Source organism: Canis aureus, chromosome 22 (genome assembly GCF_053574225.1).
Source record: "Canis aureus isolate CA01 chromosome 22, VMU_Caureus_v.1.0, whole genome shotgun sequence".
Taxonomy (NCBI): domain Eukaryota; kingdom Metazoa; phylum Chordata; class Mammalia; order Carnivora; family Canidae; genus Canis; species Canis aureus.
Window position 1 is genome coordinate 25,058,058 of NC_135632.1, and position 26,107 is coordinate 25,084,164.

The window sequence follows — 26,107 nt, forward strand, 5'->3', positions numbered from 1 at the left end:
TCTAAAAAAAGAGTTAAGTTGTTCTTTTTTAAAAAAAAAAAACTATATAACTTTTGTATGTTTTTTTTTTAATTTTTATTTATTTATGATAGTCACACAGAGAGAGAGAGAGAGAGAGAGAGAGAGAGAGGCAGAGACATAGGCAGAGGGAGAAGCAGGCTCCATGCACCGGGAGCCTGACGTGGGATTCGATCCCGGGTCTCCAAGATCATGCCCCAGGCCAACGGCAGGCGGTAAACCGCTGCGCCACCCAGGGATCCCTGTATGTTTTAAATTTCATGGAAATCATTATCAAATAACAAGTGACACTAAACTTTCTTTAGGGAATATTTATATGGAAGTTATTCATATACATGTTCCAGAAATTATATGGAATTCCTGGGAATCTTATTTGTCCTATTACAGTGTTATCAGCCATAATTCCAACTATTATCTTAAAATATTGGATATCACAGGTAAACAAATTTCCCTGTCAATTAAATTATAACGAACTCTGATCTTTAGCCATGGCCATTTTTAAGCCTTTTGTCATTTATAGTTACCATTTTACTCAAAGACTTTTATAAATATATTTCATCTTCAAGGGCACCTGGGTGGCTCAGTGGTTGAGCGTTTACCTTTGGCTCAGATTGTGATCCTGGAGTCCTGGGATCGAGTCCCGCATCAGCCTCCCCACAAGGAGCCTGCTTCTCTGCCTGTTTCTCTGCCTCTCTTTGTGTTCTCATGAATACATATATACATATCATACATATGATATACATATCATCTTCAGAGAAATTTATGGACAAGTACTCTAGAATGCAGGTTTCTGATAACTTTAAGATCATAACACTGAACTGGCTAAGAATTTCTAAGACCGTGATGGAAAACAGACGAATTTTTAAAACTGCCAACATAAGATCCAGATCAACATGAATTAAAACAGAAGACTAAATGAACTAATGAGGATGATTATAATTTTTATGACTTAATTTAAAACATAGTTTTTTAATGTTTTGTTTTCCAGATCTAAAAGACCCTATATGGCCAATCATTATGGTTATTGCACTTACATAAATAATCAAGCCAAGTTTTTAAAAACTAGATTTAATTTATTAACAAATTAGTCTTTCTATTGTTGTCTCTGATGCAAAAGGAAATGATTATACAGGAAAAAAATTACATTTCAGTAATATACCTTCATAGAGATCAGATTCTAATACTGTTAATTGTATTTGAAGATTGTTTTCTATCTGTACACTGGACTGGTTCCTGTATCCTAATTTCCTCCAATAGGTGTCTAAAACTCCCAAACTAACATTTTCCATTTTCTCCCACTATTTTGACTTGGAATCACTGTGAAACTAATAGCTGCCCTTTTCCCAAAGCTATGCAAGCTAAAGCTGAACGACTTGATATAAGCCTCAGAGACTCACCACAACAATTCAGCGTGTGAATAATTCTTTTGCCTATTGCTCTGGGGCCACTCAGAAAGGTCACCAGACACATTCACACTACAAACCAAGAAAATCCATCTGTTTGCCACTGCTTGCCTTCTCCATCTAAAGATGCTTAGAACCTGACATCGAGAAATCTCACCTGGCTTCTAAGATCAGAAAACTGAATTTATAATTTGCTCAAACTATTAACCTTTGTTTTTCTTTTGTTTCCATAGAAATGCCTCTCATTAAAACACTGCTTGCTTACTTCATAGAAAGGCCTAATTTAGGAGAAAGCTCACCTGCTACACAGTCTCCTAAAATATGACATCCTCAAGTTCACTCATCCCAGCTGGTGTGTGTTTGCTAATATATCATGTTGCACTTCTGTAAACAACTTGTGAAAAAATTGTACATGGGCTTAGAAAGGTAAAGCCTGAATCTGATTATAACCCATTTGATTTATTTCATTGGTTAAATCTTGGCTCCTGAGAATCAGTGCTCTAGGGAATTTCTCAAGCCTTGGCTGCTCTCACATTAACTTCTCAAGTACACTGTATATTCTCGAAGGTTTTCAATGCTTGTTAGCAGCCACTCTATATGCCAGAGTATCCACTGGGGTCAGACAACTGGATGAAATCAATAATAACCACATGAATTATGAAGAAGTGATCACATGGCCCTCTGGCCTGATGACCCAACTAATGAAAATAGTGAATATGTGATTCTTTGACCTGACTAAATCAACAGCAGGAACTTAGAATAACACTATAATGTTTTGGACACACTCTCAGCCTGCAGAGAGAAAGCCTGAACAGAGGGAATTGTTAAAATCAAGGACAGACAGAGATGAGGCTTGAAATTTCCCTGAGCAGACTGAACCAGCTTACTCATGCAGGCAAAGTGCATTTAGCTTCTTCTGCAAGGCTACCTGGACCTGGATCATTTCTTGCTTGTGCCTCTAGAAATGATAAGCAAATTTGAACTGTGATTTAAAATTGGTATGATGTAACCACTGAAAATTAGAATATTGTAACCAATTACTGTGGAGAATAAACAGTCACTGTTTTCTCACTCTCTAAGCTGCCTTATAACAATATACCCAAGGGGCGCCAGGGTGGCTCAGTGATTGACCTGCCTTTGGCTCAGGCCACGATCCCGGAGTCCTGAGACTGAGTCCTGCATCAGGTTCTCTGTGCCAGAGCCTGCTTCTCCCTCTGCCTATATCTCTGCATCTCTTTGTCTCTCATGAATAGATAAATAAAATCTTTAAAATATATATGTATATATTTAAAATATATATAAGGATTCATTCCATGTTCTGGTTTGAGGGCTCCTGGTTTGCAAACTGTATGCACAATAAATTTTACCAATTACTACTTCAGCAATTCATTAGTTTTACTTTGGCTATTTTAAATCTTTGACAGCTTCATAGTTGGACAAAGCTCTGTTCTCCAATCAGGCAGAGGCACAGGCTGTACTTCAAATGTGTGGGGCTACAGGCGGAGCTTCACAATCAGGTAATCTGCCAGCTGTACTCTGCTATTGCGTGACACTGCTGTCCAGGCTCTCTACCTGGGCAGGGCCACCCACTGGATCCTGCAGTTGGGTAGGGCTGGAGACTGTGTTTTGAGGTTGGGTGGAGTCACTGTCTGAGAACCTTGGTAGATTAAAGCCACAGTCTTTGCATCTCATTTGGGCAGAGACACTGGCTGGGCTCTCTGCCTAGGCAGTACGAGAGGCTGTGATCCAAGGCTGTCCAGGGTCACTGTTCAGTCTTCCAGGTCATGTGAAGCCAGAGACTATGTTCAACAATTGAGCAAGGCTACTGGATTGGTTCCCCGCCTCACCAGGGCTGCAGGAATTTTGCACAGATGCAGGAATTTTGCACTTCTTGTCAGGCGGGGCTGAAGGCTATGCTTGGCAGTTGCATGGGGCTGCAAATTTGCTTCCTTGCATAAGTGAGGCTATAGAAAGGGCCCCATGTCCTATTCAGCCCCTTGATTAGAAACTCAAATCACTCCCTGGCCAGACAGGACCATGGCCTTGACTTACTGGCCTGGGATCTCACCCAGGTACAACAGCAAGCAGACATGTGATCTCACAAGACCTGAGTGCCAGTTGTGCTAAGCCATGTTCCCCTTTCTCCATTGCTGTCTGATCCTCAGTGGTCAAATCCAGCAGATTCCCCCAGTGATCCTTGTGCTAGCCTGGGGGAGTGGCAACATGATCAAGGTGAAACTGCTCCTCCTACCTCCTAAAGCCATCTTTCTTAATATCTGTGGTCCAGGGGGTGCTTCACCCTAACCCCCCAGGGTTCTGGGATTTTCACAACAGTGTCTTTCCTATGGATAGTTGCTAGCTAGTTGGTCATCTTGAGAAGGGGACTGAAGTTGGGAAAACCTATGCTGCCATCTTGATGGCATCACCTCCAGGGGCTCCTGGACCATGGCCAAGAGGAGCTCGAGCTGATTCACAGGCCGCTTCAGCATCTACATGTGAGCATGGTGCCCAGGGTCCTTGCATGTGGTATCAGTGACAGGACCAAAGCCAAGGAGGCTGTAACTGAACTCTCGGGGATACAGAGCTATTTCTGGGTCTGTGGCAGAGACCACAGTTAGCAAGTCAGGTACCTGGGTGTGAGCCTGCCTTCTCAAAACGGCTCTCCTCGAGCTTGCACTACCTTGGGTTTCATGGTCTCCTACCTGGATTCCAGTGCTCTCACAAAAAGACACTTTTATTCAGAGATGGATGCCAAATTATGGTTGTTAGGGAGAAGGGGATATGAGTGAAGGGTGTCTTATTTGGCCATCTAGCTGATGTTTTTCCTTTTACCTTCTTATTTGCTTTTTCTATTACTTCTGCTTCCATTAGTATAAGTTGTTCCGATTTGTCTATCTTTTATACTGCTTGTGCTCTTGAGAGAAATCTAATTTGTATGTGTAACCTCATTTTTCATTCCCTTGGCTAATAATCTAATCTAATCTATGGCTCTTGGTTCTTCCATGGCTCAACTCCCCAATCTCTCCTGTTTAGATTTAGTAAAAGAAGCCAGCAGCCACCAGTAAATTGCCAACCTGTCCAAACTAGCAGAGAAACAGGAAAATGAGGATAAAGAGGTTCCTAGACATCAACCTGAGAGGGTTGACTTACATCTCCACAGTTCCAATAACTCTAAATACCTCCGATCTCATAATGTTGTGATTGAGGGTCGTGAAGCTGAGAGCAGCAGGAACAAGGAACAGGATACCTTGGGGAAGTCAATCAGCCATGCTGGAGGACTTATACCCCAAACCAGACTTAGGGCACAAAGAAACTGCAAGTTCGAATATCTGCCCCATGAATCAACTTGTACCTTCTCACATTTTCAAATGCTCAGCCTTTCAGAGGGTAAACGGGAACTCAAGCCAGCATGGTCTCTTGGGGAATATGCCAAGCCCACTACAGGGGCATTTGATAGCCAATCGGGCACATCTGAAGAGAAGGTCCCACACGCAGTACCAGAAAGCAATGAGGTGGCTTTGCTACTTCCCATAGGGATGTTCAGCCACAGAGAGGTGGGGAATGAGACTCCTCCACCATTGCCAGGAGACAAAATAGGAGAGGAATAATGGAATAATGAATAATCATCTCCCTTCTTTTGATAACATGCCACAAATCTCACCCATTCTGAAAGGTAAACTGTACTTTCTATCAGGCCGTCTGTTTTAGAACAGAAGGCATGAGGTCTAAACGTGATTTGGTGAAGCAAGAAAACGAAGAAGCTTAATTTAGTAAAATGCAAAGGCACAATGCAAGCTTCCAACCTCCTGACAGGTTCAGAAACTGAAAGAAAACAGCAATTACGCAGTGAGTTATAGGAACACATGAAAGGCAGTGGTGTCAGTCTTGAGCCCGCTGGATTGGAAATAAGTATGTAAATATTTTATTGGAGTTTTGCACTGCTAAATCCTAAATCAAACACAATACGAACAGCATTCTGAAACCACCAAGCTTCATTTATCTCTCTCTACATTTTCAGCCAAAGGAACAATACGTACTGAATGATGGTAAAAAAGCAAGCTCAGGCCATCTCACCTTCTGTGCTCCACGCTGTTCCCCTCTTCCGGGTGGCCGTCCTCCACCCTCCCTGGTTATTCATCCCTAACTCAGGGTATCTGTGCCACAAGCAGGCCAAGAATAGGCTCTGAACCAGATATGGAGCTCCAGCAGAGGGAGAAGAATATACTTTAGGAACCACAACCTCCAGCTGATAAAGGCCTAAATCTGCCCAGGTGGCCCTAATCACTTCCAGCTGAGGCTCAGAGGCCCAGGGAGATTGTATAGCATGGCAAGGTCACACAGCTGGTCCATGGAGGAGCTGAGGCTTAAAGCCTAGGTATCAGCCTCCCTGGTGCTTTGGGCCATTTCTGGGAGCATCAGGAAGGCACACCAGTGTCCCTCACCAAAGGGACAGAGAGGTCACATAATTACCCAGTCTCATTTTCCTCCACTGTTTGCCCACCTTATGGGTGCCACATGACTCTGCTTCCCTTGGTTTTCATGCTTCTCTTGTTTCTTCCATGGCACCACTCTGTAGAGAGGATATCCCCTCTCACCCACACCCCCAAATCTATCAACACACACAGCCCCCCACTCTAGCTGCTCAAACTTCCAAGATCATCCTCTTGTTTGGCATTTGGCACATTTCACCTCATTCTGTAGTTACTGACCTCCTTTTCCTAATCCCCACTTCTCACCAACACACACACATATACACAAACACTTATAAGCTCATTGAAGATAGGATTTGGCCTTTCATCCCTCACTATTGAACATCCCACTTGCCTAAGTCAGTTGCCTACTCTCTAGTGAGGCCTCAAGAAATAGTTGTTGAATTAATTATTTGGAAGGTGCTAGAAATTCCATCAACCCAGCCATTTCTACTCATAAAACCTCACACAGCAGCAATTCTAGGCTTTTCTAGAAGCAAAAGTCCATGTTTGGAGTATCCTGAGATTGATAAAGTAATACCCTGTGAGTAGGAAGCAAATTCCACCAGTCTGAGCAATTGTGTGCCAAAGCTCTATTGGACCATTCTAGACAAGTCACTGGGAACCTGCCATAACAGCAGAGGCCACACCGTGTGGACAGCACTAGTTCCACTTTTATAAAAAGTAAAGGCCTTCTAAATCCCCAGGGTCAGCTCATCGAGGAAACAGATGGCAGGAGAGGGGAGGGATTTGGTATCAGTGCCAGGACCAGTATTTCCTTTAATATAGGTCAGGCAGAAACAGGTGAAAAGCGAGGTTCCAGAGTCCCAGATTAGCTATAAACAGCTTCAGTTCAGGGCCATTAACATTTACTGAGTTACCATGATGCATGAAGCTCAAGGTGGGAAAAATGGGAAAACAAAGGTCAACAGCTAGTCCTTGCCTAAAAACAAGAGTAGAATTTTTTTTTTTTTTAAGAGTAGAATTTTTGTCAGGCAAAGTCCAACTCATGACTTAGAAACAGACTCAGCAAAGTCTTCCTTCCTCTGCAGTCTCATTGGACTTTATCCTTTCTATATATTTATCTATACACACATATATGCATATGTATATATATATATGTACACACATGCACCTACAACTACATATGCTCCTGATTATTCACTCAATAAACGTTTCTTGAGTGGTAACTAGGTTCTCTCTGCACTGTTGTAGGCAGTTTGGATTCAGTAGCGGATAAAAGAGACAAAATCTTCACTCTCCTGAAATTTTCATTCTGGCTGCTTACATAACTGCCTCCCTCTCCAGACTGTAAACTTCTTTGGAGCTGAGACCACAGCATGTTTGATACATCTTTACATCCCCAGTGCTTGGCACAGAGTGAGTGCTCAGTAAGAAAGTGAAGGAAGGTCTGAAGGCAAATACTGATGCAAATACTTATAAATAGGGCAAAATTACTTGTCATCTCAAAGGAGGGCCTGAACAAAATGCATTTGGATTAGACTTGATGGATGCCTAGAATATCAAAGGGCAAAGATAACAGGAGGAGACAGTTCTGGTGTCCACAGAGCCCTGACAGCAAAGATCATGGACAGCAGCAAGCAGTAGGTGGATCCTGGAAGCTGTCAGCTTCTGCTTTGGCTGTGGTGCAGGGTGTAGAATGAGGAGGGGTGGAAGACAAGGCTAAAGGGAAAAGGATGGGTTGAGGTGACAAGATGGCAGAGGGCTTTAAATGCTCTTAGGAGCATTTTAGGAGTTACTTTATTCTGTTGGCAATTATGAGCTGCTGATTGTTCTTGAAGGAAGAGGAGGCAAGGAAAAGCCCTGGGGATACTGTGGCAGCATGATATTTGCATCAGCGGAACTTTGACTAGAGAGCCCCTTGCCACACTTTCTAAACCAAGAGATTACCTTATGCCCATAGGGCAAGAGGAGAGATCAAGGACCTAAGACACAGAGGATCCCACAGCTACGTGGCACAGCGCTCCAGTACAAAGAAACAGTTTCTCAGCTTTTTCTTATTTGGGGAACGACATTCTAAGGACATCTTCATCAGGGCAAATTAGATTAGGAGCTGAAGGCAGAAATGTTTATGCCACAGTCTTCTTAAACCAGGACAAATAAGGCATATAAGAAACATGGGCTGCAGCTTAATTAACAAATCTACCAGCTGTCACTTGCCCAGTCATCCAATACTGCCATTTATAGATAATTAATGGAACTGTTAATAGGCTTGTGGACATAAAGAATAAAAGACATAAAATAGTCCCTCTGAGAATATATAGCCTACTTAGGGAGCCAGAATAGTTGTATAAAAATATATATATAAAAAAAAAAAAACACCAAATGGTAAACTCCAAAATAAAGTAACAGAACTCATTGGTTTTAAATGTCACTGAAAACTCCATCATACAATAATGATTTGTGGCACCTACTCCAGTACCTGGCACACACTGGTGCATAGTAAATATTTATTGAGGGCCACCTAGGTGGTTCAGTCAGTTAGGCATCTGCCTTCAGCTCAGGTCATGATCCCAGGGTCCAGGGATCCAGCCCCACATCAGGCTCCCTGCTAAGTGAGGATCCTGCTTCTTCCTCTCCCTCTGCTTTGCCTCCTGTTTGTGCACTCTCTCTGTGTCAAATAAATAAACAAATCTTAAAAATATATATTTATTGAAAGAATAAATAAACATGATATTTCAGAATTATAAAGAACTGAGTAAGAATGAACTTAAAAATAAAACTTTATTTTATGAAAAGTATCAACAAAAGCATATAAAAACACTTAATATGTTCTAATGACTTCTACAAGTTTGATCAAGAATTGTGAAAATTTTCATAATTCATAACTGTGATCTCCTTTCTGAGACTTGGTCTCCTAATATACATAACAAGAGGATTGAACTTCAGCAATAAAATGCCCTCCTTTTGTGAATCAGAACCCGGTTCTTCTAGGAACAAGGCTCTGCTGAAGACAGAAAACAAGTAAGTCCATCCTTCCACGGTCTGGGCCTCTCAGATGAAGTAGTCACACTTCTTGCCAGAACGTGAGCAGAAAGCACATTAGTACATCCCGAAGGTTCTTAAACCAGACTCCCCAGGCATCAAAGATTTTCGGTTTTCAAGTATTATTAATTACCTTTCAACAATCTCATCCAAAACCTACAGATCAGATTTCTTTTAAATAAACATCCCCAGAGAGAAGAATGTCTTGCTTATGCTTCAAAGACTTCCACCTGCTAAAACTTCAGAAGGCCTGTTATAATCCACATAGGAATTAATGACATTCAACCATGGCTACCCTTCAAATCATAAAATCCCAAACTAGTAATATCTCCATCTATATTCTCAATGCCTGATTTCCACTGGAATAGTAGCTTGCTTCCTGTGGTAGTTTGATCTCCTTGAGTGTGTGCCTCATTATTGGTACTGTTGCCGACAAAATGGAACTTGGCTCTGCTCTTTGTTCTCATTACAACTTTCTGAAAAGAAAACAACCTCAGGCTGGTGGTTTTCAGCCATGGCTGCACACTAGAGAACCACTGTGGAATTTTTTTTTTTCCACTGTGGAATTTTGAAGCCTGGTCCCACTCCCAGAATTTCTGACTCAATTTGTTGGGGATGTGGCCAGAGCACTGGGATTTTTAAAAGCACACCCGGTGGGACGTCTGGGTGGCTAAGTGGCTGAGCATCTGCCTTTGGCTCAGGGCCTGATCCCGGCATCCTGGGATTGAGCCCCACATCAGTCTCAACACAGGGAGCCTGCTTCTCCCTCTATCTATGTCTCTATCTCTCTCTGTGTGTCTCTTATGAATAAAGAAAGAAAATCCTTTAAAAAAATAAATAAATAAAATCACCCTGTGCAGACAAGGCTGAGAACCATTGGATTGGGCCATCCTAAAGGGCCTAAGCAAACTTTCTGTAGAGAGTACAGGGGAACAGCCCCAAAGAGAAAAAGGTCTGTACTTCAATGACTTTATCTGTAGGTTGTGATCAGTAATGGTTGTAGCATTATGTTGTTCAGATGTTTATAGGAGATCATATATATAAAGTATCCTGTAGTAGACATTTGTCTATTTGGTGTGCCCACCACTCACAACTGCTTCTGAGAAACCTCTTTCCCTACTTTCAATCCATGTAGTTGCTGGAATCATGATCTTGCCCTCACTCCAGGAAAGAATACCTTAACTTAAGCCAGCACTGCTCTAATCACTGTGATTGATCCAAAGATGAGCACCTGACCTAGACCATCAAAGCCAATAAATATCAGCCAATATGTGGACTTTTGCTAGATCTGTTAGGAGGAAGAAGCTCTCTTGCTGCAAGGATAATAAACTGGTGGAGTATAAGTTGCTAGGGTCATCTTGCCACCATAAAGGAGAACATGTTTGTCAAGACATGTTATCTTAACATGAGAGAGACATGTTTGTCATGACATCAGTTGAACATTCTGATCAGTCTGACATGTCCCTGGGACATCCTTAGGCATTTTAGCTAATAAATCCCATTTTGTGCTTGAGCACTTTGGTAGTTCACAAGCAAAAGAATCTTGACCAAATTGCACTTGGCAACTCTGAATATGCTTAGATACCAGACCCACTGGGAAATTCAGAATTGGGGCCTCTAGGATGGTTCCTTCTTGCTACGACTCTGCAGAACCAGAGTCTCTGGAGAGTTCTCAAATTCCCAATCCCTCTGGAACCAACCAAACACCATACACCCGCTCTGTTTCTCCTCTGTCCCAAGCCTGAATAGCCCTTGTCTTATACACAAGTTCAAATCACAACTATACTTTGAGACCTGGCTGGCCTACCCCCTGACTACTGTGGCTACATCTACCTTCCATGTTCCCATTTGCATCAAACACTCAGGCTACACCACTAGTTTTTAATAGCTCATGTACATATTTTATTATCCATATTGTTTTTTTCTGTGTACATGTTTGACTGATCCATCTTTAGTGTAAGTTTTGAGGGAAAGGATCTTGTTTTAGTCTACTTTCAGGTTCTCTAAATACAGTGCAAAGCAAGTAAATGCTTGCTCAATTTAATTAAAAGTGTAGGTTAGGGGGGAAATGCAAAGTTGAGAGTGTCCAGTGTGATCTCAATTTTTTTTCATTGTCAAATATACTTATTTTTAGGATGTGGGAATGAGGACACTTTTAATTGATTCTTAAATTAAAAATTATTTTTTCCTAAGTAAAGCAAACATAAAAATTGAATGAAAGAATCCACGAATATGCAATGCAGTTTTCTAGAATAGAACCAATTAAAAACTGCTGTTCCAGTATAGTGATTAACAGCAGCCTGTTTCTCTCTTAAAAGCATCCCAGGATTTCCAGTTTCCAGTTTGGCACATAAGAAGCTTGAAAGTCATTACTGTGTCTTAACAAGTAAAAAGATGAACAATCTGAAAATCAACAACTCTTCTTAGATCCATCAGAGAAGTGAAGTCAGAGGGCAAACCACTGCTCCATTAGAGGCAAAGACACATGATACAGAGAATCACAACTGATCAAATCAGAAACTCATGGACAGGAATCTCTCTGGATACCTCTGTGGGAATCAGTGCCAGGGCACAAGAAGCTAAACTATAATTGACAAATTATTGGAGGCTCAATGTGGACAAATATGAGAGTTAAAAATTCCAGGGGAAGGTCCAGTGTTAGGGTGGCATTCACACTTCTGTAAGTTTTACCTCTAGGAGCTCTACCACATTCTCATAGTGAGCACCCGAGAAAGACTCCTGTGCTTCCAGCAGGAGGGGTGGGGGGAAATAACCATTTTGAAATATTCCAGAGTTCTGTTCTGTTTACTAAGACCTGCCCTCAGGAGACACTATTTTACCAGAGTCTAACCTATTGGGGTTTTACCAGAACCTAATCAACCTGGGAGAAGGGAAATACCTAGCTCCAGCTCCCTGTAGCCAGTAGCCATCCTGTCCCATCAGAGGGGATGAAAAACTGAGAAGTACATGGGAAGTTCCCAGACCAGGATCTCAGGCTCACTAAAAGATAGATCTAATCCTAGGACCATGGAATGTTTCCTTTCCATCCACACTTCATCACCACATCACTAACCATTTATTGCAGTCCCTCTTGCCCACTACACCATAACCAGCTTTCAACAAAAAATTGTAAGGCATGCTAAAAGGCAAAAACACAGTTCAAAGAGACAGATCAAGCAGCATAACTAGACTTAGACACAGCAGGGATTGTTGGCATTATCAGACCAGGAATTTAAAATAGCTGATTAGTATGCAAAGGGCTCTAATGGAAAAAGTAGACAGTGTGAAAGAATAGATGGGAAATGGAAGCAGGACATGGAAATTCCAAGAATCAAGAAGAAATGCAAGAGGTCAAAAACACTGTTACAAAAGTGAAAAATGCAGGCAGCCTGGTGGCTCAGTGGTTTAGCACCGTCTTCAGCCCAGGGTGTGATCCTGGAGACTCAGGATTGAGTCCCACGTCGGGCTCCCTGCATGGAGCCTGCTTCTCCCTCTGCCAGTGTCTCTGCCTCTCCCTCTCTCTGTGTGTCTCTCATGAATAAATAAATAAAATCTTTAAAAAAAAATGAAAATTGCCTTTAGTGGGCTTGTTAGTAGACAGGACACGGATGAGGAAAGAATCTCTAAGCTTGTGGATATGTCAATAGTAACTTCAAAAACTGAAAAACAAAAAATATGAAAAAAAAAGGAACAGTATATGCAAGAACCCTAGGACAACTACAAAAAGTAGAACATACTTAGAGCTGGAATACCAGAATGGGAAGAGAGAGAGAAAGGAACTGAAGAAATATTTGAGACAATAATGACTGAGAATTCCCCCAAATTAATGTAGACTCCAGGCCACAGATACAGGAAGTACAGTGGATAACAAGCAGGAAAAATGCCAAAACAAACAACAAAACCAACAAAAACTATATCCAGGCATACCATATTCAAACTACAGAAAATCAAAAGTAAAGCAAAAGTCTTGAAAGAAGTCAGAAGAAAAAAATCTTATCTGTAGAGGAGCAAGGATAAATATTACATGTGACTTCTCCTCAGAAGCCAGACATGCAAGAAGTGAGTAGAGTGGAATATTCAATGTATTAAGAGAAAAAACCATCACCTTGGAATTGTGCATCCTGGGATATTATCCTTCAGGAGCGAAGGAAAAATACACATTTTCTCCAACAAAAATGGATAGAATTCATCACCAGTAGATCTGTCATGCAAGAAATGATAAAAGAAGTTCTTCAGGGAAGGAAAATAATAGAAATCAGAAATCCAAATCTATATAAAGGTTCAAGTTTTAATGGTACCCAGGATTTATTTTAATCAGGTACAGTAAGACATGCAGACCCAAAAATGAAACAGGAGGCACAACACACCACAAAGGGCCAGCTAGGGAAGAACTAAGGCAAGAGGAACAGGCAGAGAAAGAGAAAGAACTCTGGGTGGGAGTCTTCATTGTGGTTTTCCTGGGAAGAAATGAATGAGACAAAGTCAACAAGCTAGGTGGATTTAGAATTGGACAGTTGAATAATGTCCGTGGGCTCTGCACTGGCAGGGTGGTCTCTAGTTGTCTAGCACAATCCTGGGATGATTAGAAAAAGGGGATAATGTCCCAGAGTTCAAGAGCCCAATAAGAGGTGTCAGCTGGAGGTATGGACTCAGGTTTGATTGGTTTACATATCAGAGAAGGGCTTGTGGACGAATCCCTTACTATCTAGGAATTAGTCAACCATGGAGAGAGGCAGTCCCTCCCTAGTCAACAAGACTCCAGATGCCAGAACCTCAAAAACACGGAAATTAAGAAAATGTAGTTAATACAAGAGCATTAGAGAAGGAACAAGTAAAGTTAAATACAAACCTTTGTTCTTATTCTTAATCAGCCTAAGAAACAACATTTTGTTCAAAATAATGACAACAATAATGTACCTGATGATTATAGTTTATATATAGGTGAAATTAATGATAACAATGATACAAGGGACAGGAGGAAGGAAGTAGTGTTGTCTGAAAGTGGATCTGGAAGCAGCCAGGATGTCCTTCACCAAGCGGAATGGATAAATACACAGTGGGACAGCTGGACAATATAATATTATTCAGAGCTAAAAAGAAATGAGCTACCAAACCATGAAAAGACACAGAGGAAGGTCTGATGCATATTGCTAAGTGAATGAAGCCAGTCTAAAAGGCTACGTACTCTATGACCCTAACTGTAGAAACATTCAGAAAAAGCAGAATCTGGAGACTGCAAAAAGATCAGTGGTTGCCAGAAGTTGGGGGAAGGAGGCATGAATAGGTAAAGCACAGAGTATTTTTAGGGCAGTGAGACTACTCTGTATGATACTATAATGATAGATGTAGGTCATTATAAATACAGTGAGCAGTAATGTAAACTATAGACTCTGGGTGAATAAAACAGAAATAAAACCAACTTGATCTGCATTATATTAAATCCAATGAGCTGGGAATTCTAATCAATGTCAATAACAATCTACTCCTTCCGAGTTGCACGGACTACTCACTACACCTCCACCTAGTGTACCAGCAGATACATATTCCCATTCCCTACAGCTAAAACCCATACCAGGCTGCTGGTTATTCTTCCAGGAGCTTTCCTATGTATAAACGAATCACAATGCTCACTAACCAAAAGCAAACTTGATTCTTACCATTAATATATAGTCAAAACTGAGGCCACATCACAGCATAAATTTGAGGGGATCCAAAAATAAATCTGAAATTTTACGCCAAACTTGTAAACTATTGTGATTTTCTAAAACTTTAGAAGCCAAATTATAAACAATTGGTGCTCCGGTTCAGGAAAAGCAGTCTCAGCACTGTCATCTCCTGGGTTATTGCTGGGGCCACTGCGTTGCATTCACGCGGCAAGAAGCAAATACTCGTTTGCAGATGACATTCGGAAAGAACATGTTATACAGAGTTACTGCTTTTCCTTAACACTGCCCTTTCCCCATTCTTTTTATATTCTTTATGATGTATGGGATGAAGATAATTAAACATAGATATTGATTACTTGGCAGTTTTTCTTCTCTTAAAATTTTGAACTGACATAAAGGGCATCCCGCCTTTAATAAATGGTCAAGAAATGTGAGGAATTCAAAAACATTCTTTGAATTTTTTGTTGTTGATGTCTTAAAGGATTGATGGTATAGGTAGAAGTAATTAGTAAGAATAAAATCCAGGTCATAAAGATAGTTCAGTTTAATATCATGAGTGCTAACACACTAAGCCAAGAGTCAGCAAACTTTCCCTGTAAAGAGTCAGATGGTAAATATTTTGGGTTTTGACTCCAGTACAAATATTCAATTCTGCCTTTATAAAAGCAGCCACAGACAATATATGTAAACAAATGAGCATGGCTGTGGAGCTGCATTAGGACTGCCATGGGCCCTAGGAACTTTTGCCTTACAAGCTTCCCTTAAGAACAAAATTAAGGGACGCCTGGGTGGCTCAGTGGTTGGGCGCCTGCCTTCTTTTGCCCAGGTCGTGATTCCGGGATTCGGGATCGAGTCCCACATTGAGCTCCCTATGAGGAGCCCACTTCTCCCTCTGCCTGTGTCTCTGCCTCTCTCTCTCTGTCTCTTACAAATAAATAAATAAATCTTTAAAAAAGAACAAAATTAAATAAAAATTATTTTTGATATAGCTTTTGATACTTTCGTGGGCCTTCATGTGAAGAAAAACTTAAATATTTTTGACCCTAAAAGTTTAATTTTTTTCCTTCTGATTATTAGTGAAATTAAAGCATTTCATGAGGCCCTAAAAGTACTGGGGGCCCTAGATACCATGCTTTCTGTGCCTAGTAGATAAGTTGGCCCTGTGGTTATGTTCCAATAAAACTTTATTTGGTGGCGAGTTGCCAACGCTGCACTAACCAATTATACAAGTTTAGTATTATGATATAATCTCTATTATTCTGCCTGACATTTATACATATACATATTTTAATTTTAAAAACTCATATATTTGGCTCAAATATTTCTCCTAAATGTACCCAATTTATATTTTATTAGTATTCATATTACCTGTTAATATATTTTCTTATTTATTTAACTATTTGAAAATCCTCTCATTTTTCTCTACCCTTTAAGGGTATGTGTGATTTCTCATTCCTAATATTATGCATTTTGTTTTTCTTCTCTCTTTCTGGATTATAATAACTAGTAGATTATTCTTTTTCCTGTAATTTTCCTCTCCAAAAAACTTTGTTTTGCATTTATTAATCAATTTGGGTGTTTTTCTCTGCCTTAATTTTCAACTTTCTGTCTTTACTTAGGCTCATTTTGTGTCTTCTAACTTCTTGAATTGAATGATTCATTCATTTATTTCTATTCTTTTTTTTTTTTTTATGATAGTCACACAGAGAGAGAGAGAGAGGCAGAGACACAGGCAGAGGGAGAAGCAGGCTCCATGCACCGGGAGCCCAACGTGGGAGTCGATCCCGGGTCTCCAGGATTGCGCCCTGGGCCAAAGGCAGGCGCCAAACCGCTGCGCCACCCAGGGATCCCTCATTTATATCTATTCTTATTTGGAAATGAAACCTTTTGGAGGCAATGCATTTTCCTAACTTCCCTTGAGATTCTCTCTCCCTCTCCTCATCCCATTCGTGCATTCTCCCCTCTTCTAAAAATAAAATAAACATTATATGTTCTCATTCATTTGGGGAATATAAATAATAGTGAAAGGGAATATAAGGGAAGGGAGAAGAAATGTGTGGGGAATATCAGAAAGGGAGACAGAACGTAAAGACTGCTAACTCTGGGAAACGAACTAGGGGTGGTGGAAGGGGAGGAGGGCGGGGGGTGGGAGTGAATGGGTGACGGGCACTGGGTGTTATTCTGTATGTTAGTAAATTGAACACCAATAAAAAATAAATTAAAAAAATAAAAAAATAATTAAAAAAAAAATAAATAAATCTTTAAATTTTTCTAGTGGGTAGAAATTTCAAATTTGTTTTATACATTTTATTAAAGTCATTTTATTTTGTAGTGACTCTTTCTTTTATTACTTTTGATTTTAAAGCATTGCATTCAGGGAATGTGATCTGTAATATTTTTCTTTTTTGGAACAGATTAAGGTTTCCCTTTGGACCTGATTTAAACTCTCTCTTTTAAAATGCTTCATGGATGCTTGGGGAAAAAAATATATTTTCTCCTGATGATATAGAGTTCATTATTAATCTATTAGGTCATCCTTATGTATTTTTGTCTATCTAATCTCTCATTTGCAGGACTAACATAAGTGGATCAACATTTCTCCTACCCTGTATTATCATTTCTTGCAGTTGGGCTTTATATATTTCTATACCATGCTAGCTATTTCATAGAGTTTGTGACAGCTATATTGTCCTTGCAAATCATATTTGTCATTTACTATTATTATGTGACCTTTGATTATAGGGTGTGTACCACTCGATGGTAAACTTAATCAGAGAAAGACATCTGCTTTGGCTCATTGTTGTATCTTGATATTTAGCAGTACTGGTCAATAAATGTTGGTTTAAAAAAAGAAAAAAGGTTATAAAAAAGTATGCAAAAAAAAGTATGCATTATGCCTCATTTAATATCTTTTCTATTGATCTCAAGATAATATAACAGCATAATCCCTGCTTTCTCTTGGATAGCATATCATTAATATCAATTATCAAATCTTTTAAATTTTAGATGTATCTCTGGTAGAGAGCATTTGGCTGGATATAACTTTCTGATGCAATCTATGAATCTTTTTCTTTAATGGGTAATTTAAATACATATTATATTATAAAATATATGTTTGGACTTGTATCATCTCTATTTTATAAGTTAGTCTTTACTTTTCCCTACTGTTTCTTTTGTTTAACATTTTTTGCCTTGTTGTCTGTTTTTTTTCTTTTTAATTTCCCCTCTATTGATCATCATTTTGGAAGAAAATACGTCAGATTTTTACTTAGGACAAGCTAAATAAAATTATTTGTAAAGATGTCTTAACTTATATTTCTAAATTTATCAGCTTTAGAAATGAAATTTATGTCCCTTGTCTACAAAAGATAAGAAAAGTAGTCTGCTTACATTACCTGACTCTTCTTTCATTTTTAAAAAGATTTTCTTTCTTTCTTTCTTTCTTTCTTTCTTTCTTTCTTTCTTTCTTTCTTTCTTTCTTTCTTCTTTCTTTCTTTCTTTCTTTCTATTCTTTCTTTCTTTCTTTCTTTCTTTCTTTCTTTCTTTCTTTCTTTCTTTCTTTCTTTCTTTCTTTGGTGTCTGTGTGTGTGTGAGAGAGAGAGAGAGAAAGAGAAAGAGAGAGAGAGAGAGAGAGAATGTGAGCAGGAGGAGGGGCAGAGAAAGAGGGAAAAGGAATCCCAAGCAGACTCCATGCTGAGCATGAAGCCCCACACAGGATTAGGTCTCACGACCCTGAGATCATGACCCCAGCTGAAATCAAGAATCAGAGGTTCAACTGACTGAGCCACCCAGGTGCCCCTCCTCTTTCATTTTTTGATTGAATTTTCTAGGGGCAAAAGAAGTCTCCCAATCTGTTATCATGGAATTATCTTTTAAACTTTAGGGTTTTCATACCGTAGCTTTTTATTTTTTACAACATAATTCTTGCTCTGTGAACACAATACCACAACTATTCAATTTTATTTCTAAGTTTAAATAGGATTAATGTGCCATTTAAGTCCATATCCATTCTTAGCTTCTTTATTTTGATTTTCCTTTTGCTACCTAAAGCAACCAGATCAGTACTGTCCAACAGAAACAGAATGCAGGCCACACATGCAATTTTAAATTTTTTAGCAACTACATTAGCAAAGAAATACACGAAATTAATTAAATTATGCATTTTACTTAGCCCAATGTATCCAAAATACCATAATGTCAATGGGTAATCGATACAAGAATTAACACAATATTTTGCATTCATTTTTCACACTAAATCTTCAAAATTTGGCTTATATTTTACTCCTATAGCATAACTCAACTTAGACTACATTTCAAGTATCCAAGAGCCACATATGATGACTGGTTACCATACTGGACACCACAACCATAGATCATGGTCCACAAAGGAAAGGACATTGTTCTTTATGTCCTCAGCCCAAGGTCTTTGACCCCACAGGCTAAGGAGATGAATGTCCCAGCAGATCCACAATCCTTACAACACACACCAGTTACAAAGCGCTTGGGCTAGAAGACTTTTAGCAAGTGCTTGTGGAAGACAGTGTTTCTCAAGCTTTAAAGCACACAAGAATTACCTGGGCATCTTGTTAAAATGCAGGCTCTGATTCAGGAGCTCTGGAATGGGGCCTGAGATTCTGCATTTTTAACAAGCTCCTAGAAGATGCTAGTCCTCAGAAAACTGGAGTAGCAAGGATTACGTTATATGTCCTGACATCTGGCATAACTGAGAATGTCTTTCTGATAGCTTCCAACTTGCCATCTAGAGCAATCTAAATCAGTGCTAACAAAAATTCAGCACAAGCCATCTACTGAGGTGGCTATAGAATTCTCTGGTCTCATTCCATCATTTTCCCTCTAAGCTCTCATCATGGAGTCATTTTCCTCTGAAATCTGATATTGCTGAGATCATTTATATTGCCAGTCTAATTTATTTTTTATTTTTCTGCTTGGATATTTTATCCTTTATCCTTAAATCCTTTATTTTTCTGCTTGGATATTTTATTCTTTATCCTTAAACACCATGCTAATATTATTTGAGTTTGGGGGGTTTCTTTGTTTTTTGATTTTTCAGAACATGGTGAGACTCTTGACATGCCAATGCAGATGCTCTTTTACTTTGGAAAAGTTTTCATCTAATTCTATATTTTTTCAACTAAAAAATACATTTTTTTACATTTTAGTCTTTCTCAAATGAGAAATTTCTTGTGACACATTCATTTAATATACAGTTCTATTTTCCTTTTTATTTGCCCCAAAACTATTTTTAAATCAAAGGTACATCTTAAAATGAATGATAATTTGAGTTCATAGAAATACAACATGTTTTATATTTATTTTCAGTTCCGTTTATCCTTTTTTTGGGGGGGGGGCATTAAATCTACATAGTCTGATGCTGTTTCTCTCTTACTTGTTTTCCATTACTGTTAGTCTAACCATTTTTCTCTCTTTGTCCTTGCCTTCTGCAATCTACGAGATTTTTTTTTTTCAAAGTTGTCCTCTAAGGCAAAACTAATTTTCCACCAGATTGACTTATACCTTCTTTTTTTTTCTTTTTTCTTTTTTTTTTTTTTCTGACTTATACCTTCTAATTTGGGTTTTGGTTTTATGTTCTTTCTGAGCTTTCCTTGCCTTTGTCTTTCATTGCTTCTTGCATTTCTCTGAGCCCTTGCTTTAGAAAACCTGTGTTTAAAAAAAAAAAAAAAAAGAAAGAAAGAAAAGAAACCAAAGAAAACCTGTGTTCTCTAATGCCTTAGAGTTTAGAGTAATTTTCTTCGGTTTCCTGGAACAACTCTTAATCTTTGTTTTGCGTATAACAAAGGCTTCCCTTTTTCTTGGAAGTATTTTTGCATAAAACCCATACTGGTGCTTTGGGTTTTCTGTGCATCTCTCTTAATGTGCGTTTGGGGCAAGGGTAGAGGGTAAAGTTCAGGCAGCAAGGAGCCAACAGTAGTTGGTCACACACATTTCACATACATAGTTCTCATTCTGTAGTTTATTTTTATTTAGAATAGACGTTTTCTTCATTATATTCTTAGCTGCTTACTACTGTTTATAGAAAAACTATTGTTTTTTTCCCTAAATTTATCTTGTAGTCAGCTATTTCAATTAACTCAATTGATTTTCAATTTTTTCTCTTAGTTATGGTCTATCTAAAACAGCAAGCACTTATTTCTTATTATGTATCCATCACTATTTTTTGTTCTTTATCTTTACAAGATCTCTATGCAATGAGTACTACTATTACCCCATAAGATAGAAGAAAATAGTGGTGTTAAGTGTCTTACCCAAGTTTACACAGCTAGCAAGTGATTAAATGCTGATTTGAACCCAGGTATATAGGCTCTTAAATCATTACATCATCTTTAATTATTAAATTACAAAATTTCATTATGTTATCTCCCTCTTTCCAAATTTTTTTCTTACCTTATTGCAATCGTAAAAATGAAGTATGCAAGGTTATCTTCATTCTCTCATTTCTTTTACAACCTGACCCCTCCTGATAAGGAGATCAGCTGGGTGCCAGAAAAGCTAAGGTTTACAGTAGCTCTGTGCTAACTGAGCATATGCTTATACACAAGGGTTTAATAAATCTAGCCTCAACATTCCTATCAATGAAGTGGTAATAAATACATCTACTTTTTTACCCCTCAGGATTACTGTTTGATTTAAATATAGCCATTTATGTAAATTGCTTCAAGACCTAGATAGAGTGCGCCCAGGTGATTCAATCGGTTAAACAGTTAAGCGTCTACCTTAGGCTCAGATCATGATCCCAGGGTCCTAGGATGGAGTCCAGCATCAGATTTCCCTGCTCAGCGGGAAGTCTGCTTCTCCCTTTCCCTCTGCCCTGCCCCCTGCTTGTGCTCTCTCACTCGCACACACTTTCTCTTGCTCTCTCTCTCTCAAATACATAAAATCTTAAAAAAAAAAAAAAAAAAACCTAGGTAGAGATACGATTATTAGCACATTTTCAAAGCCAGAGCACTTCTATTTCAGGGGCCTGTCTGCTTAACTTGAACATCCTCAAGCCATCCAGCAGCGTAGAAACTTGTTATTATCACATTTTCTCTACCACCTTCTATTCTTTAATGCGTACACATGTACATACCACTATCCACCACAACCATTGGCACTTTACAATCTCCAAAGAACCAATCTGGTCCTGCATTATTTTTTCAGAAACTCTAGTTGCCTATTTATTATCCAATATTCCCTCTTTATCAATAGAACCCTTATACTGATGGATAGGGGTGCTCAGCTATAAAACCACATTTCCAGGGATCCCTGGGTGGCGCAGCGGTTTGGCGCCTGCCTTTGGCCCAGGGCGCGATCCTGGAGACCCGGGATCGAATCCCACGTCGGGCTCCCGGTGCATGGAGCCTGCTTCTCCCTCTGCCTGTGTCTCTGCCTCATTCTCTCTCTCTCTCTGTGACTATCACAAATAAATAAAAAATTAAAAAAAAAAAACTCTTTAAAAAAAAAAATAAAATAAAATCACATTTCCAAACCTCCTTTGTAGCTAATGTTAGCCCATGAAATAAACACTGAAGGTGGATGAACCAGAAGAAGAGTAGGTCTTTCTGCATGATGATTATACCCTACTATTGATAAAGAAATAGGCTCTGTGAGGGAGTACAGATTGCCCCAAAACATGCAGTCTCTCCAACAGCAAAGATGATGTTCCTTCCACTGCACAACACTGTTTTCCTAAAGTTCTCATCCCAGTATTCTGGTCTCTTCATGTCCTTTATTATCTTCCAACCATGCTAAGGGAGATGTCTCAACGTGTCACTCGCGTCCATTAAAGAAAGTAGAATTTTGCAATGGGTTTTCAGAGACCAAGTCTTGAATTACAGTATGCCCCCAAAACTGGCTTGAAAGATTAGAATCCGAGCAGGTCAGAAGAATCTAGGGCAGGACCACAGGGCAACTGCCAATGCCCCACTGGCTAGTGCTTCCTCATAAGGTAGGTATGCATCTTGTTTGTATCCTAAGTCCCAGCTTTGCCCAGTGCCCATCACCTTCTCTGCACCTGCGCAGAGAGGACCTGGATCTGAGATCCTAGGAGATTGACAGGAGCATTCTCAAAGCAAACTGCAATGCCGTGAAAAGTACACATCTCAAGTAAATTCCTGTCCCCCACTGTCAGAGCTAGAGGGATCCAGATAAATGCTCCAGGGTTAAAAATTCTTCTCTTAAAAAAAAAAATTCTTCTCTTTTGGAAGGTGATTTGAAGGAGGGAAATAACAACATAAAATATGACAAAAATAAGACTTATGTTGCAAACCTTATACTCCATTATAAAAGGATACTGAGTATGCTCTTTGAATTCTTATAAGCAAGTTCTGTGTGCAGCCATGATTCAGGAAGAGGAATATTTACAGTGGCAAGCTTTATTTTCACAGGCACATGGCATTCTTACCAATAACTTGTAATTTTAACTGACATTTCCAAAATTGTTTTCAAAACAGAAGTTAGCCTTTGAAATCTGTGAGCAAGCTTCTCGGGTGTTTTAACTTAAAACATGCATACATAATTAACTATGATCACTGTGTTAAGTATTTTGTCTAGTCTAACATATTAATAAAGATTCAACATTGTAACCATACAGCAGGTAGGGAACTCTGGGGGTGATACTTTGGAATAATGCTGCCAGGTGCCACATCAAAAGCATACCTCCTGCATCCACCCATTGACAAGAGTGGAAAACTGAGAAATATCCACAGAAATTCACTCGAGAGTCTCAGAATGACTCAGTAGTAGAGTTAGACTTAATATTTAAGTTAGCCACCAAAAGACAAAACTAACAGCAAACCATTCATACAACCTTCATCATTGACTATTTCCTGAATGAGGTTCCCAGTAGTGATGAAGGAATCTGCAGGAATGGTTCAGAACCTTGGAGATAGTAGAGTTAGACTTAAATATTAAGTCTAACTCTATTTGATTCATAAGAAATCTCAGGATCCCTAAATATTCTACTTGTAAAATGTATCAAGTAGACTTCAATACGAACACCAAAACATATGTCTTAAAGATTTTTAGAGTTTTTAAGCATTTTTGCTCAGAACTTATAAAGGAAATCTCTTTCAAAATACCTAATCTGACATTCTAGGTTAAAAGCAATAACAAAAATTAACTTCAGAAGGAGCACTTAAATACCAAAAACCAAGATAAATGTGGGGGATATGAAACGCTACACCGTATTACAAAGATCCTGGTTAAAGGAAAGATAAGCCACCAGGAGATTTTAAAAGTACACAACTTTCTCCTTCACTTTGAAAGAACCTTGCTTGAGGCCTTGCACAGAGTAGAGACAAGGTAAAGTTCCTTTAAAGCCCTGAGTACTGTTTTCAGGAAACCAAAGATCACAGTTCACAGTCGGACACTGAACAGCAATTGCGACAAGCCATGAATGTTTCAAAGTTCTTATTATATCTGAATATATCCCAGTATCTAATGCCTTATGACTTCTCCTCTATGCTCCCCTTCCTGGTTACCTGGGAGTTTCTGCCTGGAGTGAGGGGTGCAAGTCTTAGACAACATGACCTCAAAGTCATAGGTAAGCAAACTTGAGCTGCAGCAGACTCCTGGAGGGCTTATGAAAACATACATTCCTGGGCCCCATACCGGGAGATTGTGGTTCAGCAGGTCTGGCTTGGGGCCTTTGAATTTGCATTTCTAACAAAGCCCCAGGGGATGGGGATGCTGCAGGTCCTTGCACCACACTTCCGAATAGCACTGCTCTAAGGTCCTGGGCAATTCTCAAAGTCTAGCCTTTAGGAACCTCGTCTCAACCATTTGTTTGCGCGGTTCCTTGGAGCAGGGGACTTTAGGGCATCCCACAGGTGCAAAATCACCTGCAGGGAGGGAACAGCCTCGCTCGCGCTGGACACCTGCCCTCTGCGCGCTCCTCCGCCCACCTCGGGCCGCAAGGCCCCCCGCACCTCACACTCACCCAACTTCCCCGGCGTCGGGGACACCCAGAGCCCCCAGAGGCCAACCCCCCAGCTCTGCAGAGGGCCGGCGAGGCCGCCCGGAGGGAGCGCGGGAAGCCGGTCGCGCAGCGCCGCGCAGGTGGTACCAGCCGCAGCCCTTTATAGCCGCCGCTGACCCTTGACCTTGGCCAGGCTGCCCAAGGGGCTGGGGCTTTAAACTGCTCCCGGGGTTTCATGTGAGCATCCGGAGACGCTCCAGCTGCCTGTTGGCTTAGCAGCGATTCCGGAGAAGCCCGGGGCTGCCAAAAGAACTTGAGAAGTTTCTCAGAAACCGAGGGCAGACTTATCTGCGGGCCGCTGAGCTGAGGTCACTGCTGCTGCTCCGGCTAACTATTTAACTCCAAGAAGTTATTCACTGGTGTCTTCCTAGCCCACCTGCTGAGAAGCAGAGAAAAATTCCCAGAGAGGGGAAGCTGGGGTCTGGGGGTGGGGGGGGAGAGAGAGAGATTGAGATTGAACCTAGGCTCTCTCCAGGAGCTCCCAGCAAGAGCAAGGTTGCAAAGTGGAGCAGGCAACAAAAATGAAAATGTGACTTAGCACACAGATCACCAAGAACTTAGAAAGCACTGCCGATTCTTAGACGTAAGGGCTGGTTTGCATGTTTTTCCTGGGCATGTACTCGCAGCTGAGATTTTATACGTACACATGTTCCCAGCTGGTGCCCTGGGTCTCTGTCTGTCGGTGCTGGCTGCTGATGAAGAGACACGCTGAAATCACTCACACTGATGAGAGTTTAATAAAAAGCCAAGAGGAAACACAAGAGATGGGAGCTCCCCCTCACTCATCGTGGACCTCTGTCTGAAGCACTAGGCTGCTTGATTCTGGGACTGCGAAGTAAATTAGAAAGCTTCCAAGTATTTCTCAGAAGGGATGGGGTTGGAAGGATGGAGAGAAGGAAGTTGAATGCAGGCTCTCAGGACTTTTCCCCTTTTTTATCATTTTTTTTTTTAACAAAAAGAATACAAATGGGAGCTAATAACTTGTTTTTGTTGTTGTTGTTGTTGTTTTACTAACAAGAGGGGAAATGGTTTTCCTCAGGAGATGGTGTATTTTGCTCTAAGCCAAAGATGTTCTGGACTTCTGGAATCCACTTAGTACAGTCAGGATTATGGGGTGTTCTGTACAGATCATCCTGAAGTCCTGGATTTGAATACAATTCTGTTCAATTTTGGGAGCAGGTCTCAGCCCAGACCACAAGGGTCAAAGTCCCACAACCTGCTTACTTAATTCCTCTCTACTAAGAGTCCCCTGCACATGTGTGTGTTGGGGTGGGAAGGTGTGCTGTGAGTATTGATCATCCCTGGTATCACCCACCAGACCTGTTCTGACTGTCAAACATGACCCACCTCAATAGTTCTCCAAGAGATGTAATGAGAACCAACATAACCCAATAAAAGCAGAATGGTCGGGGAAAATGGGAGGCTCTGCTCCTCATATGATGCCATGCATCATTGTTTCTAGAACACACTCAGAAAAAAACCTCAAGTTTCCATAGAGTGGTCTCTCTGGATGAGATGCACTCCTCAGCCAGCCCAAGACCCAACCTT

The 26,107-nt window shown here is 40.2% G+C and overlaps 1 protein-coding gene across 1 annotated transcript in view; it reads right to left on the reverse strand.

Annotated features, from left to right (window-relative positions):
* The window catches only part of COL6A5 (collagen type VI alpha 5 chain), a 129,855-nt gene extending 105,069 nt beyond the window's left edge, over window positions 1–24,786 (reverse strand). The window contains exon 1 of the mRNA XM_077865238.1: window positions 24,521–24,786. The gene's annotated coding sequence lies outside the window, so the exon portion shown is untranslated. The remainder of the gene's footprint in view (window positions 1–24,520) is intronic.
* Between the last annotated feature and the right edge of the window lie 1,321 nt (window positions 24,787–26,107).